The sequence below is a fragment of the Gymnoscopelus braueri genome, assembly GCF_963280865.1.
Source record: "Gymnoscopelus braueri genome assembly, chromosome: 17".
Taxonomy (NCBI): domain Eukaryota; kingdom Metazoa; phylum Chordata; class Actinopteri; order Myctophiformes; family Myctophidae; genus Gymnoscopelus; species Gymnoscopelus braueri.
In genome coordinates this window covers 49,616,350-49,631,612 of record NC_137617.1, presented here as the reverse complement: position 1 = coordinate 49,631,612, position 15,263 = coordinate 49,616,350, and positions in this window count along the sequence as shown.

Below are 15,263 nucleotides of genomic sequence, written 5' to 3'. Positions count from 1 at the left end.
ACAACATATTTTGAGATGGGGGTCCGCGGCCAAATACATATCATATTGGGGGTCCTTGACATGAAAAAGTTTGAGCACCACTGATATAGAAACATACGTTTTTCAGAAAACTGTTTCAGAAGACATAAGTAGAATCGGCCTCAGGTCTTGTTAAAAGGCCCGATAGAATTAGCACTTCTAATATAGAAGGGTAGGCCGTTCCAAAGCCTAGGAGCAGCAGCAGCAAAGGCGCGGTCGCCCCTACTCCTCGGCCCGGTTAAGTGAACCTCTAAGAGCAACTGGTTGGCTGACCTCAGTGCTCTGTGTGGAGTGTAGGGCTCCAAAAGGTCCATTCCAAGCACCATAGAAAACGGGTAAGCACCATAGAAAGCACCATAGAACAGTGGTTTTCAACCTTTTTCATGCCAAGGACCCCTAAATTGATATACATTTGGCCGCGGACCCCCATCTGAAAATGTTTTGTGCCAGGGACCCCCAGAAGCAAAGATATCAGTTAATTTTCGCTTTAAAAAATATAAATATTCAAAGATATGCACATTTTTTCAAGGTTTTTCAAAAATAGCAGATCTTCACGCTCATAGCGCCACGCTATGAGCTTGTAGATCTGCTATTGTTGAATAGCCTAAGCCCTAAGTGGTTAAAATGATTGTGACGCTATGTTAACTAATTTCGCTGGGGACCCCCTGGTATTCCCTCAAGGACCACTGGTGGTCCCCGGACCACTGGTTGAAAACCACTTCCATAGAAGACAGGGAAGCCATCTAGCCTATGGTGTCATACTATGTTGTCAAATTAAAAATAAATAATAGTCATACTATACTATGTTGTCAAATTAAAACATAAATAAAGCCATCCTATACAATCATGTTTTGAAGACTAACATCCAGAAACTACACGTAAAAGCACTAAAGAAATGTGTGTAAATGCGGGTCGGACGTGGATACCTAGGCGACCTTGTAAACAAGGCCACAGGTTCAAGCCCAGCTTTGGTGCTGAAGCCAAGTTGCTCCCTGTTGTTTGGGGGTTATGGCAACAAATAAAAAAAAACACCCACTTGAACTTCTATGTATACGAGAGGTCACTTCCTGAACTGTTTAATGTTGGTGCTGATGCCCTGTGTGTGTCTGTCTGTCTGTCTGTCTGTCTGTTAACAAACTAAGCTTGTTTATTCACACTTGTTTTTTACGTAACACACACACACACACACACACACACACACACACACACACACACACACACACACACACACACACACACACACACACACACACACACACACACATACACGTTTTGGACTCTGCAGGTGTAAATCTTTGGATACAAGATACAAGATTTGTTAAAATTAACGGTTAACATTCCAAATTCCAGAAATGTCTGTGAGCTTGTACATCTGCTATTTACAAAACTTGTGTTTTTAAACACTAACAATCTTTTATGGGGCTCCCTGGCACAAATTATTTTCAGATGGGGGGGATGTGGCCAAATGAATTTGGGGGTCCTTGACATGAAAACGTTTGGGAACCACTGTCTTATAATTTTGTATTTCTGAAACTGTATGAAAGACTAAGCACTTGATGTTGGTGTAAAGTAACTAAGTACATTTACTCAAGTACTGTACTTAAGTATGTTTTTGTGGTACTTCTACTTTATTGGAATATTTTCAGTACCGTACTTTTACTTTTACTCCATTACATCTCAGAGGCAAATATTCTACTTTAATCCACTATTATTTGAAAACTATTGTAGATGTTGATTATTATTATTATTATTACCACTTCAGCCCTATATACATTTCGGCCATTTGAAAATAGCCGATCTACAAGCTTGTAGATCTGCTATTTTCAAAAGATTCTTTATAGATGCATTTGGAAACTTGGGCCATTTCTGCATAATGAGTACTTTCTACTTTTGGTACTTTTAAGTACATTTTGATACTTTTACTCAAGTAAACTTTGAATTCTGGACTTTTACTTGTAACAGAGTATTTCTACATTTCAGTATTGGTACTTTTACTTTTAGTAAAACAAATTACTACTTCCGCCACCTTCCGCCTGTAGGCCTACACGACTGAACTGTTTTTCTGTTCAGAATCTGAAGTTGACCTGAAGACATCTTGAGGACATGCAGGTGGCTGGAGTGAGCAAAGGAAGACTCAGAGAACAGAAGCAGATGGACTGTGATGACCCCCGAGCCGGAAGAAGACCTGTTAAGGTAGGGTTCTCTATGCTGTTGCTGCAGCGTGTGTGCAGTGAAGATGATGCTGGAAGGTAGGAACTCAATGCTGTTGCTGCAGCGTATGCAGTGAAGATGATGCTGGAAGGTAGGAACTCAATGCTGTTGCTGCAGCGTGTATGCAGTGAAGATGATGCTGGAAGGTAGGAACCTTTTTATTTCTTTGCTTGTTGTATGCGTCTTTTTTTTTTTTATTCTTTGCGGCTGCTGGTTAGGGTTAGGGAGGTCATTTGCGGGCCACGGCCATCATTCGCATCGTAAAAACAACAACAAACAAACAAACACAAAACACAGGCACTGGTCTGGTTCTCCTGGTTTTACTAGGACGGGGTTCAAATCCCTGCGGTGCCCTGCTCATTGTTTGTGTTGCATTTACGTTTCCTCTATTGTATAAAATTGTGTTTCAGATTTAACTTTTAGTTTTTTTTTAACTTGGTCTGCTCTTTTTTCCCTCTACACCCATACCTCTTTGCCAAAAATAGCAGATCTACAAGCTCGAGGCGCTGTGATCTTGTAGATCTGCTATTTTTGGCAAAGTTTTCCCCAGAAAAGGGGTGCTAGGGTTCAGGGTTCATCGTTCAGATTTGGCGGACCCCCTGTAGTAGCTCTGAGGACCCCCTAGGGGTCCCAGACCCCCTGTTGAAGACCCCTGGTCTAGTGTTTAATTCAGATCTTCAGTCTAGTCTGTATAAGAATTTGTGTTTAAAACTTTAAGTATTCAAAATGTAGACATCCCACCTTTCTTTAATAATAATTAGACCTAATAGATCCTGGGGAGAAATTCAGCTTCACCCAGCTGATTGCTGATCACAGTTAGAATGTCAGTGTCTAATTCATGGACATGACACGTTGGCGGGGGATGGGAGTCGAACCCTGGACCTTCTGCATTGCAGATAAGCTCTCTATCCATTCAGCTATGACAGCTGCTTTAAACAACACAGTGGTTCTCAAATATTTGACAGACACTGAGACACCCCCAAATGGATATTTGGCCATCTGAAAAGCTTAAAACATTAAAGTGCTATGCTCAGGCACCTTAGTTTTTATTATCTCAGGTACTTTGTAAATATGTAGATAACTTGTCTGGCCTTCTGTTGTTCTCTTGTTTTTGATCTCCTTCCCACTTGCCCCCCACCCCTCTTCTTCTCCCCCCCCCCCCCTCTTCTTTCTATGGAACTAACGTTGCGATGGGAATGATGTACAAAAACAAATTTCACCCACTTTTTTACCTTGTAAACCTGTGATGTGACAATAAAACTGATTCTGAAGAATTTACAATGTGTCCATTGTTTATTTTTTCAAGATTCTTCAAAGTGGGTGTCTGCTACTTGTAGGATTTGAACCCCGGTCCTTAGGACATGTAGAGCCCATGTTTTCACAGTGAGCTATTGTACTTGTTGGTTAATAAAGGCCAAATGGATTTATCACAAAAAAAGCCGGAGGCTCGTTTCCATAAACATTCAATCTAAACATCTAAACAAGCCAAACTAGCAACAGCACAACAATGATACAAAAGCTAACATTTTAACTGCATATTTTGAAATGTATTTTGTTTGTATCGTCGTTTGTTACTTAAATGAGAAAAACTGCAGTGGAGCAGGCAGCATGGTAGCTCATCGTGTTAGGACAGCGTCTACACGATCCGTAGGTGGTGGGTTCAAATCCCCCTGCATCTTTACTCTGAAGCATGTTTTAAAGACTAACGTCCAGAAACCACAGTTAAACGCACTGAAGAAAAGTGTATTAATGTGTGGAGGTGCCGTAGGGCAGCGGATAGATCGTGGACACCTCTGTGGTCTTTGGCATCGAAAGCCACACGGCTTGCCGGGCCACAGGTTCTACTCCCGTCTCGGCAAGTAAGGTGCACAGGGTTGTCCAGCCATGGCAGACACCGAAGCCAATACTCATCCATGTACCTCAGTACAGTGGGGCTGGGGAGTGTTTAGCTCCCCGGTGTTTCCACACAGTAACAACGAGGGGTTATGGCAACACAAATAACACCCACCTGACCTTTTACGTAACCAAGGTAACAATGTCAACTAGGAGAAGTCACTTCCTGAACTGCACTCCTCAATCCTATCACTGTTTGGTGTTGTGTTGGTTTTTTGTGTCAAACTAAACGTGTTTATTCACACTTGTGATATATAAACCACTGTTCAATATTGTAATACAGCCAGTCCACTAGATGGCGCTCGCGCGCTGTCTTTTGGGTTTGTGGGTTCAGTGTCTTGTGTATGACGTCACATCCAGGTCTGTCTTGTGTATGACGTCACATCCAAGTCAATGGAACAGTGTATTTTGCTGCCAGAGAAATATCAGATCTATAAACACACTGAGCGGTGAGTCACAGTTAACCTGCTTTATTGGCACAGCTTTTGTGGTAAAAATGGTTAAAAATGGATCTTCTGTCGCTGCCGTTAGCGCCGCTAGCATCGTTAGCATCACAATGCCAATGTTAACATGTTTTTTTCCTGGTTTGCGACATTTACAACCAGTACATCTACATAAACGTTCAGATTTCAAATATAAAGTCTTGAACCCACGGCCACGGATGTTACAAGTTAAAACGCACCGGTCTAAGTACCCGTATCTTCCGTATTGTTAAATAATAAGCTTTTTCATCCGATCGGCGACCATTGTTATCCGATGCTTGCAACGACGTGGCCCTATCGGTTGGAAGGTGTATTGCACTCTGATACATACTAAAAAATAAAATAGAAAATGGCCGCCGATCAGATTAAAATGCTTTTTATTGAACAATACGGAAGATACGGGTACTTAGACCGGTGCGCTTTAACTTGTAACATCCGTTTCTTGGGGGTAAGAACTTTATATTTGAAATTTGAACGTTAATGCAGATGTGGCAGTTGTAAATGTAAAACATTCGCAAACCAGGAACAAGTGGTTCCATGACTGTCATGGTATGACTGTCATGTTTCAGGGTTAGGTTTTTTCCCCAGCAGTGACAAACAGCTCCCCCTACTGGAGAGGAGCTACAACCACACAACATCTTTAAGGTCTTCCATGGATCAAATGCAGAAATATTTTACTGCAAAAGTGTTTAAATGGATGTATTGTTATTATAAACCCCTAAACTAATGCTAATGCAACAGAAATAAAGTAGCAATACCACAATATAAAAAAATACTCTGTTACAAGTAAAAGAACTTGAGTTCAAAGTATTGGCATCAAAATATACTTTAAGTACCAAAAGTAAAAATAGTAAAATGTTTGAAAATAGCCGATCTACAAGCTCTCAACGCGACACGTTGTGAGCTTGTAGATCGGCTATTTTCAAACAGCCTAGGTATAAAACAGGGATAAAGTGGTTGATGTATATTTTGAAATATAATAATTTATATCTGCAAAGTAACTAGTAACTAAAGTTTTCAAATAATTGTAGTGGAGAAGAAGTAAAATTATTGGAAATACTCCAGTAAAGTAAAAATACCTCAACATTATACTTTATTATATTTATACATCTTTCATTTTCTTTGGGACATTTCATACATTTTAGGGAGTTCTACTCAAGTGAATATTTTTCCACAGCTGACCATAATGCTAATAATGGGTGTGATATACTATGTATACCAATGTAGTTCATAAAGTTAACATAAGTAAAACTAAATGCATTTGAAATTAAATAAAAAAATGTCAAGATTCCAATAAAAAGAATAGCAATAGCAAAAATTGCAGATCTACAAGCTCAAAACGTGTCGACGGGTTTTGAGCTTGTAGATCAGCTATTTTTGGTACTTTTGTGTGACATAGAATGGCGAAGTACGGCATTCATTTATAAAAAAAGTTAAAATACGGAGATAAAAGTTGTCTGCCCGACAGTATATGCAATGTGGCCCTCTGGAGTGAGTGTGGAAATATAGTGGCCCTCTACATCAACAAAGTTGCATCACCCCTGTGTGAAAATGACTCATTTAATACTTTCTGTTTTTTTGTAACATAGAGAGGGATGATAATCTTTTTAAACCTCTGAGCTTCCATAGTGAATCTACATGAGTTTGGCTTCATGTATTTATGTCAGCATTGTTCCATTAATTTGTCACTAGTCTAATAGTTTGCTTCCTTATGGTAAGTTTAATGTTATTGCATTATTTGAGTTGTTGGCGACTTGACAGATACGTTCAGGGAAATAATTGGCCATTTTATACAATAGACAATATAGCAGATATGTTGATTCTAACCACATTAGTTTATTTGAGGTATTTATCTATCTTGTCTAGCGTACGTGATTGGGCAACTGATATCTACAGACAGAGTTTAGGCTTTGGACCAATAGAGAAGGACATACATCTAATAAAAAAAGCAAAAGAGGAGGGCTGCAGTGTTCTTAAAGTCTGTGTAAGATAGATGGTAGGAAGGTGCTCTTTGGTTAGAAGAGCGGAGAGCCTTCAAAGTTTAGTTCATCTTTGAGCAATAAAAGCCAACATGTTTGGGCCTTTATGGCCTTCTTCAGGGTGTATTCTTGATGATTGGGCATAATGTGTTCATATTATGCTGCCAACTACTGTAATATATAGATATACAGACAGGACTGATAGAGACAGACAGAGATCTGTTGATGTAAATACATGTTCATGTGTGCTACGTACAGCAGTGGTTGTAAAACGTTTTCAAGTCAAGGACCCTACTGTATGAAGCGAGTGTTTTAGTTTGATCATTGTTTGTGAATTTTCATGTCAAATGAAAAGCTATTTTCAAATAGTTGATGTATGGTTTGAAGTGGCTAAACTGATTTTGATGCTATATCAACACTTTTTTGGGGACCCTGTGGAACCCCCTCAAGGACCACACTTTGAGAATCACAGTGTTATTGTAAACTTTGATTACAGGTCAATCAGTAAACACTGAAGGAGAGCTGTGATGGTTCTTTATCAAGCCGCTGCAACACAGGTTATTCATCCTTTTCTCTTCTTTTCTTCATGATCTGTGATGTACAAACTTTATTCACATCAGTGTTGATTTTGACAGTTTTAGTCTTTTGAATACAATTTCATATTTGAGTTTTAGTCGACTAAATATAAGATTATAGTCGAATAAATCTACAGTTGATTTAGTCGACTAAAATGTGTCGTAATGGCTGATTTTACACCCGGTTGCATGCTGAAAATAGTCGATCTACAAGCTGATCGTCTATTTTCAGAGGCAACACCCGAGCGCAACTAAACATAAAATGACTTGTCTTTTACTGGATCTCTTCTCCACCCTTACATTTGAGTCTCTAGTTTTTATTTGTTGACGAACTCAACACTGATTCACATGCAGGTAAGGACATGGTGTCAAAAAGCAAAAGGCGCTGGTAGTATGGTACTCCTGCTCTACCGGGACGGGACGGGGTTCAACTCCCTGCGGTGCCCTGCTGACATTTTTCACCTTTGTCCTGTTGTATGTTTACCTGAAATGTTGGGTAGAACCCTCTCTGTGTGTGTGCAACTTCAGCAGTTGATGGTGACCTGATACTTCAATACTCTCTCCAGGTAATTATGAGGTGTGTGTGATTCCAGACTGATGGCCTCCAGAACAAGCTGCTCCAGTCGCCACAGGACAGTAGAGGAGGCCCAAAGACATGGAGCTCCACAGAAACCATAACATCCTTACACTGTTTCTCATACTTTTACTTGAGTAAGCCCATTTCGGACAGGCTATAGCCCAAATGACAGTAAAGTGAAAGTTTAGGAGAATCATAGTCAGTGTCATAGTTTAGGAGAATCATAGTCAATGTCATAGTAGTGTTTAGTTTAGGAGAATCATAGTTTAGGAGAATCATAGTCAGTATCATAGTAGTGTTTATTTAGTTTAGGAGAATCATGGTCAGTGTCATAGTGTTTAGTTTAGGAGAATCATAGTCAGTATCATAGTTTAGGAGAATCATAGTCAGTGTTTAGTTCAATCATAGTCAGTATCATAGTAGTGTTTGTTTAGTTTAGGAGAATCATAGTTAGTGTCGTAGTGTTTGGTTTAGGAGTAATCATATAGTGCTACTATGATAGTCAGTGTCATAGTAGTGTTAGTTTAGGAGAATCATAGTCAGTGTCATAGTTTAGGAGAATCATAGTCAATGTCATAGTAGTGTTTAGTTTAGGAGAATCATAGTCAGTATCATAGTAGTGTTTATTTAGTTTAGGAGAATCATGGTCAGTGTCATTTTAGTTTAGGAGAATCATCATAGTCAGTATCATAGTAGTGTTTATTTAGTTTAGGAGAATCATAGTCAGTATCATAGTAGTGTTTATTTAGTTTAGGAGAATCATGGTCAGTGTCATAGTGTTTAGTTTAGGAGAATCATAGTCAGTATCATAGTAGTGTTTATTTAGTTTAGGAGAATCATAGTCAGTGTCATAGTAGTGTTTAGTTTAGGAGAATCATAGTCAGTGTCATAGTTTAGGAGAATCATAGTCAATGTCATAGTAGTGTTTAGTTTAGGAGAATCATAGTCAGTATCATAGTAGTGTTTATTTAGTTTAGGAGAATCATGGTCAGTGTCATAGTGTTTAGTTTAGGAGAATCATAGTCAGTGTTTAGTTCTATCATAGTAGTGTTTTAGTTTAGGAGAATCATAGTAGTGTTTGGTTTAGGAGAATCATATAGTGCTACTATGATCGTCAGTGTCATAGTAGTGTTTAGTTTAGGAGAATCATAGTCAGTATCATAGTTTAGGAGAATCATAGTCAGTGTTTAGTTCTATCATAGTAGTGTTTGTTTAGTTTAGGAGAATCATAGTTAGTGTCGTAGTGTTTGGTTTAGGAGTAATCATATAGTGCTACTATGATCGTCAGTGTCATAGTAGTGTTTAGTTTAGGAGAATCATAGTAGTGTTTAGTTTAGGAGAATCATAGTAGTGTTTGTTTAGTTTAGGAGAATCATAGTAGTGTTTGTTTAGTTTAGGAGAATCATAGTCATATCATAGTAGTGTTTATTTAGTTTAGGAGAATCATGGTCAGTGTCATAGTGTTTAGTTTAGGAGAATCATAGTCAGTGTTTAGTTCAATCATAGTCAGTATCATAGTAGTGTTTGTTTAGTTTAGGAGAATCATAGTTAGTGTCGTAGTGTTTAGTTCAATCATAGTAGTGTTTGTTTAGTTTAGGAGAATCATAGTTAGTGTCGTAGTGTTTGGTTTAGGAGTAATCATATAGTGCTACTATGATAGTCAGTGTCATAGTAGTGTTAGTTTAGGAGAATCATAGTCAAGGTCATAGTAGTGTTTAGTTTAGGAGAATCATAGTCAGTATCATAGTAGTGTTTATTTAGTTTAGGAGAATCATGGTCAGTGTCATAGTGTTTAGTTTAGGAGAATCATAGTCAGTGTTTAGTTCTATCATAGTAGTGTTTGGTTTAGGAGAATCATATAGTGCTACTATGATAGTCAGTGTCATAGTAGTGTTTAGTTTAGGAGAATCATAGTAGTGTTTGTTTAGTTTAGGAGAATCATAGTAGTGTTTATTTAGTTTAGGAGAATCATAGTCAGTGTTTAGTTCAATCATCATCAGTGTCATAGTAGTGTTTAGTTCAATCATAGTCAGTATCATAGTAGTGTTTATTTAGTTTAGTATCATAGTAGTGTGAGAATCATAGTCAGTGTTTAGTTCAATCATCATCAGTGTCATAGTAGTGTTTAGTTCAATCATAGTCAGTATCATAGTAGTGTTTGTTTAGTTTAGGAGAATCATAGTGGATCGTAGTGTTTGGTTTAGGAGAATCATATAGTGCTACTATGATTGTCATAGTCAGTATCATAGTAGTGTTTGTTTAGTTTAGCCTGGAACTGACAAAACATTAATACTCTGGTACTGACTACGACTTGGAACTGAAACATTAATACTCTGGTACTGACTAAAGCCTGGAACACTAATACTCTGGTACTGACTACGACTTGGAACTGCAACATTAATACTCTGGTACTGACTAAAGCCTGGAACCGAAACATTAATACTCTGGTACTGACTAAAGCCTGGAACCGAAACATTAATACTCTGGTACTGACTACGACTTGGAACTGACAAAACACTAATACTCTGGTACTGACTAAACTATGTTTATGGACAGTATTTACCTGCATAGTTTAGTCTGTATCATGACGAGAGAGCCTGGTACTGACAAAACATGATTCTGACTAAACTATGTTTAGGGACAGTATTTACCTGCATAGTTTAGTCAGTATCATGTTAATAGTTTAGTCAGTTTTTTTGTGTTGTTCGTCAAAGAGGAATGAAGACTATGTCACAGCAAGGCCGCCGAGCTCCTGCTCAGCAGTAATCGAGGTTGGGCCGGTCCTGCATTCTCTGCTTGGGCGACTGGTCCTGGATTTACTGTTTCACTGACCAGTTAAATATTTACCCCAGACCAAGGATAAGCAGGAACAGCAAGGATTAAAGTTTGATTTTTACACTTTGTCAACTTGTTCTTTTGTCATGATCTAGTAAAGTTTTTTTTTTTACATGAATTGGCTGTTCAAATGGCAAGAGACAATCTTTACTGCCTTTTTTGTTTATTGTCCAGCTCCTGTACTGGATCTGCCAAAATACATGGACTGTGGGCCTCCATTCTTTAATATCCAATTTGACTGATCTGATCATAACGTTACAGCCAATACCTTTAATGATGTTGATGGACTGGCATTATTTGTGACCAGGGCACTTACGCCACCCAGAGAATACCATATGATGCACAATACACATTGAATACCGACCACAGGTTATTAATAAGAGGCAGAGACGTGGGTTTCCAGTTTAAAAATGACGTTTGTTTTTATTTATAATTCAAGGCAGAATAAGCATCTAAAAATGGAAAGGTCAAGTTCATGAAGTTTAGGAATATATTTATTTAGCAGCAATTGCACAACTAATTAAAACATAGTACATATCTAAGATACCAGTAGCCGTGGGAGAGAGGGGTTTCACTGCCTTCAAAAGCGCACACAAGCACTTCACTCACTGTAAGACAAGAGAGAAATATATTAAAATACACACAACACTGGATTCTTGATCATGCACTAAAGCTAAATACAAAACCCCAATACTACCTGTGACCACCCACCTAACCCCAATACTACACCTGTGACCACCCACCTATCGGGACGGAGCCAATATACCCTTCTTATCATCAGTGAGAACAGCTGGTTTGCACAAACAATAAATCAAAACCTAAATGAAATAAACAGCAGAGGCAAACGGACTTAAAACAAAAACTACAATGTGCGCAGCGACCTCCATAAAGTGGCACAGACTGGACGCACACCGGGAGAGCACCTCCGTTTACGAGGTGGTCGGGGGAGCAGTTAGGACAACATTAGGTTTCACATCAATACATACACACATAGTTATGGTACCTTAAGAACGACGCTGAAACGGAACGCTCCCCACGACCAGGCAGACAAACGTCAAACTAACTAGCGGCCTGTTGATCACGGGGGGCGTGGCGTTGCTAGGGGCAACCAGCAAAAGCTCAACCCACTACAATCTGAAAACTTGAAGTGGGACGTTCTGCATAATGAGTACTTTTGGTACTTGGATAACAATGACATGACTGATAAATATAGGCTATTTTATTAATAGGGAACAGGAGTTCGTCACATTCGACGCTGCCTTCTCATGATCCAAACTCCACTCACTCGCTACAGAAAGCAGTGACAACCAGCCGGTACTATAGCGAGGCGGACTAAGTCTGAGTCACCAAGCCTGGCACACCCGAGATTGCTACCGCTTGCCGTACTAAGGGCCGCGGGTTCAAATCCCAGCTGAAGCATAGTACTGAAGATCTCTCATCCATGCGTGAGCGGGATGGGCTCGGGGGGTTATTCCCCGGGGTTTCCAGACGATAAAGCGGAGGGGTTATAGAAAAAACATAAACGGGCAGCTGACATTTTACAGAAAAACGTAGAGCAGAGGGATCGAAAAAGAGGAGGGAGGGAATAAACTGCATCACATATTTAGTTTTTTGAACATTACGTCACTGTAGTTAATGACCACAACATGTCTTTCTTTTAACTATTCCATAAGACGCTGCCTTCATGATCTGATCTAAACTCTTTACCCTCTACTGCCCTCTAGGGGCTACAGAAGCACTAGTCAAAGGCAACGCAGACAGCAGCAGGATTAGCCGGTACTAATAGCGTGGCGGACTAAGTCACAGCACAAGGCCTAGCAGTTCCACCAAGCAGAGCTCGCTAGGGCTCGTCGCACTAAGGGCCGCGGGTTCAAGTCCCACTGAAGCCAGGGTACTGAAGTTCGTCTCATCCATGCGTGAGCGGGATGGGCTCGGGGGGTTATTCCCCGGGGTTTCCAGACAATAAAGTGGAGGGGTTATAGAAAAAATATAAACGGGCAGGTAGAATTTTACAGAAAAATTGAGAGAGGGAAGGGGCTAGTTTGTGGCTAGAAAGAAAAAGAGGTGGGGGTTATAGAGGGAGGGGATAAACTGTATCACATATTCAGTTCTAATGTACTGTAGTTAATGACCACATTTAGATATTTAACTATTCCATAAATATGATCTAATGGCCAATAATGAACCAAACTATGCACCACAATTACAGTTACACGGCACATGTTTAAACCAGTTGAATTAAAGGTAATTCAATGTTTGTAAGTGTCCCCATTCACTGCTGTTTCAAATGGTAGCAAGTCCAGACCTGCTCTGTTGCCCCTGGTGGTTGAAATCTGAAGCGTGGAAGGAAAAGAGGGACAGACCGACAGACCTAGCCTCCTGTAGGACGACCCCTTGGGTCTGGCAAAAATGTGCCACACAGATACAAAACAAACCCCTAAAAAAAATACAAACAACATGTTATCCACAGCAACATGGTCATGGTCAGCAACATGCATTTTTTTTTTAACACTAGCCACTTCAACCCTAGCATCCCTATTCTGACATTAGTGGAAATACAAGCTCACAACGGCGATTGAATGGATGATTTGGATTGCGATCAGTTGGATTGATAAAATAGCCGATGTGCAAGTTTGTGACTCATTGTGAGCTTGTAGATTAGTTTGTGACTCATTGTGAGATTGTAGATCAGCTACTTTCTAAATTTTTGCGTTTTACCATTGTACGGCAAAGTATAAAATAGGGCTGGGGGTTAATCTAAATGATTTAATCAATTGGACAAAAATATATATAAATCCACTGCTGTATACTTACAGCAGTGGTTCTCAAACCTTTTCATGTCAAGGACCCCCAAAATGAAATGTATTTGGCCGTGGACAAATCTGTTGTTCCAGGGACCCCCAGAAGCAAAGATTTGAGTTACAAATGTTCGCTTAAGAACATATATATATTCAAAGGTTTGCACACATTGTCACAAGGTTAAAGGTTAAAAAAGGTTAAAATTATGAAGGAAACCGGGGTTTTGGTCTGCCTTCAGCCTTTCACTTCCGGTGGTGCGACTATGTTTTCATTTCCACTAACAATATTTCAACGCCACACAGACAACGCCAACACCACACAGACAACGGCAGAACACACAGCGCTACCTTTCCTTGGAAACACGTTACCAAATATCAAATTTATTTCAACTTTTCGTACACCATTCATTTAAATCTGTTACAAAATGATTATTTAACCTTTGTAGAATTTAGCAGCCCATCCTGTGAGCTGAACAGAACAGAAGAAAAGGATTGTATAGAGGGCGTACAAAACTCACTGTGTCTGTCGGGTGTAAACCTTGTATGTCCAAAACTTTTACTAAATAATCTGTGTTCCAATGTAGTTGTTTAGGCCGTCTCAAAGTGGGGTCCGGGGACCCCCAGGGGTCCTTGGGGGGGTTCCAGGGGGTCCCCAGCAAAATGCAATGTTAACATAGCATCACAACAATTGTAACCACTGTAACCTGTTATACTTTGGCTATTCAAAAATGGCAGATCTACAAGCTCATAGCGCGGCACTCGGTGCCGCGCTATGAGCTTGTAGATCTGCTATTTTTTTTAAATCGTGAAAAACCTTTGAATATAATATTTCTTAAAGCGAACATTTCTAACTCAAATCTTTGCGTCTGGGGGTCCCTGGAACTAAATATTTTGACATGGGGGTCCGCGGCCAAATACATATCATTTTGGGGGTCCTTGACAAGTTTGAGAACCACTGATTTGGGCACAAGATCTTGTTAATACTTTCCATTGGTTTAATAATTATAACACTTAACCATTGTGACAAAATTTCACAATGTTTCTAAAAACAGCGAAAACAGCCGATCTACAAGCTTACTGTACATGTCTCATCGCGACGAGTTGTGAGCTTGTAGATCGGCTATTTTCACTACTGTTGTATGACACTGTGTTGTGTGTGAGTAGGACGTTCATATAATATGTAGATAAAAAGTTTCAGCCCGACAGCAACGAACAGCAGAAAACCCTCTCGTTCACAGAGTGACATGGTGCGACAACGCCATAAGCAATGCAATGTACAATTTCATACAAAAAGTGGTCCGTACAAAACGACTGGAGCTGCAGCGATATTACAAAAACAATACTACAGATACATTACAAATATCCCTTTATTTCCTCCCACCATATAATGTAAAATACTTAAAACCCATTCCCCGCTCATTTTACACTTAAAAGTATGTTTCACTTTAAAACACTTATTACCCGGGGGTCATTTTAACGTCTATTCTGGCTTTTGTGAACACCCCACACAGTTTTTAAGTTGCTTTATTCGATATTTAAATATTTAATATTTATTTTTTTATCAGACCCTGCGTCTCCGAGGCTGGGGTCCGGGCCTTCGTCCCCCAAATGCAAAACCATTGCAACTTCAACCTCCATTTTGACCATGTAAAGACTCATTGAAAACACTCGTCCCTGCTTCTGGTGACTGATATTGTCCTTCTAATACTACAATGGGTTTATGTATAGAGCACCGAAGTCCTGGCGTCACTACCAGTAGAGGGTGCTTTTCGCAGGTTTGTGGCTTTACTTTTTGTATTGATATCCTCATGTTTGGAACACAGTTCTTATATGACGTGATCTAAGATTCCCAAATGGGGATTTCAACACAAAAAATAAAGCCACGAACCCGCGAA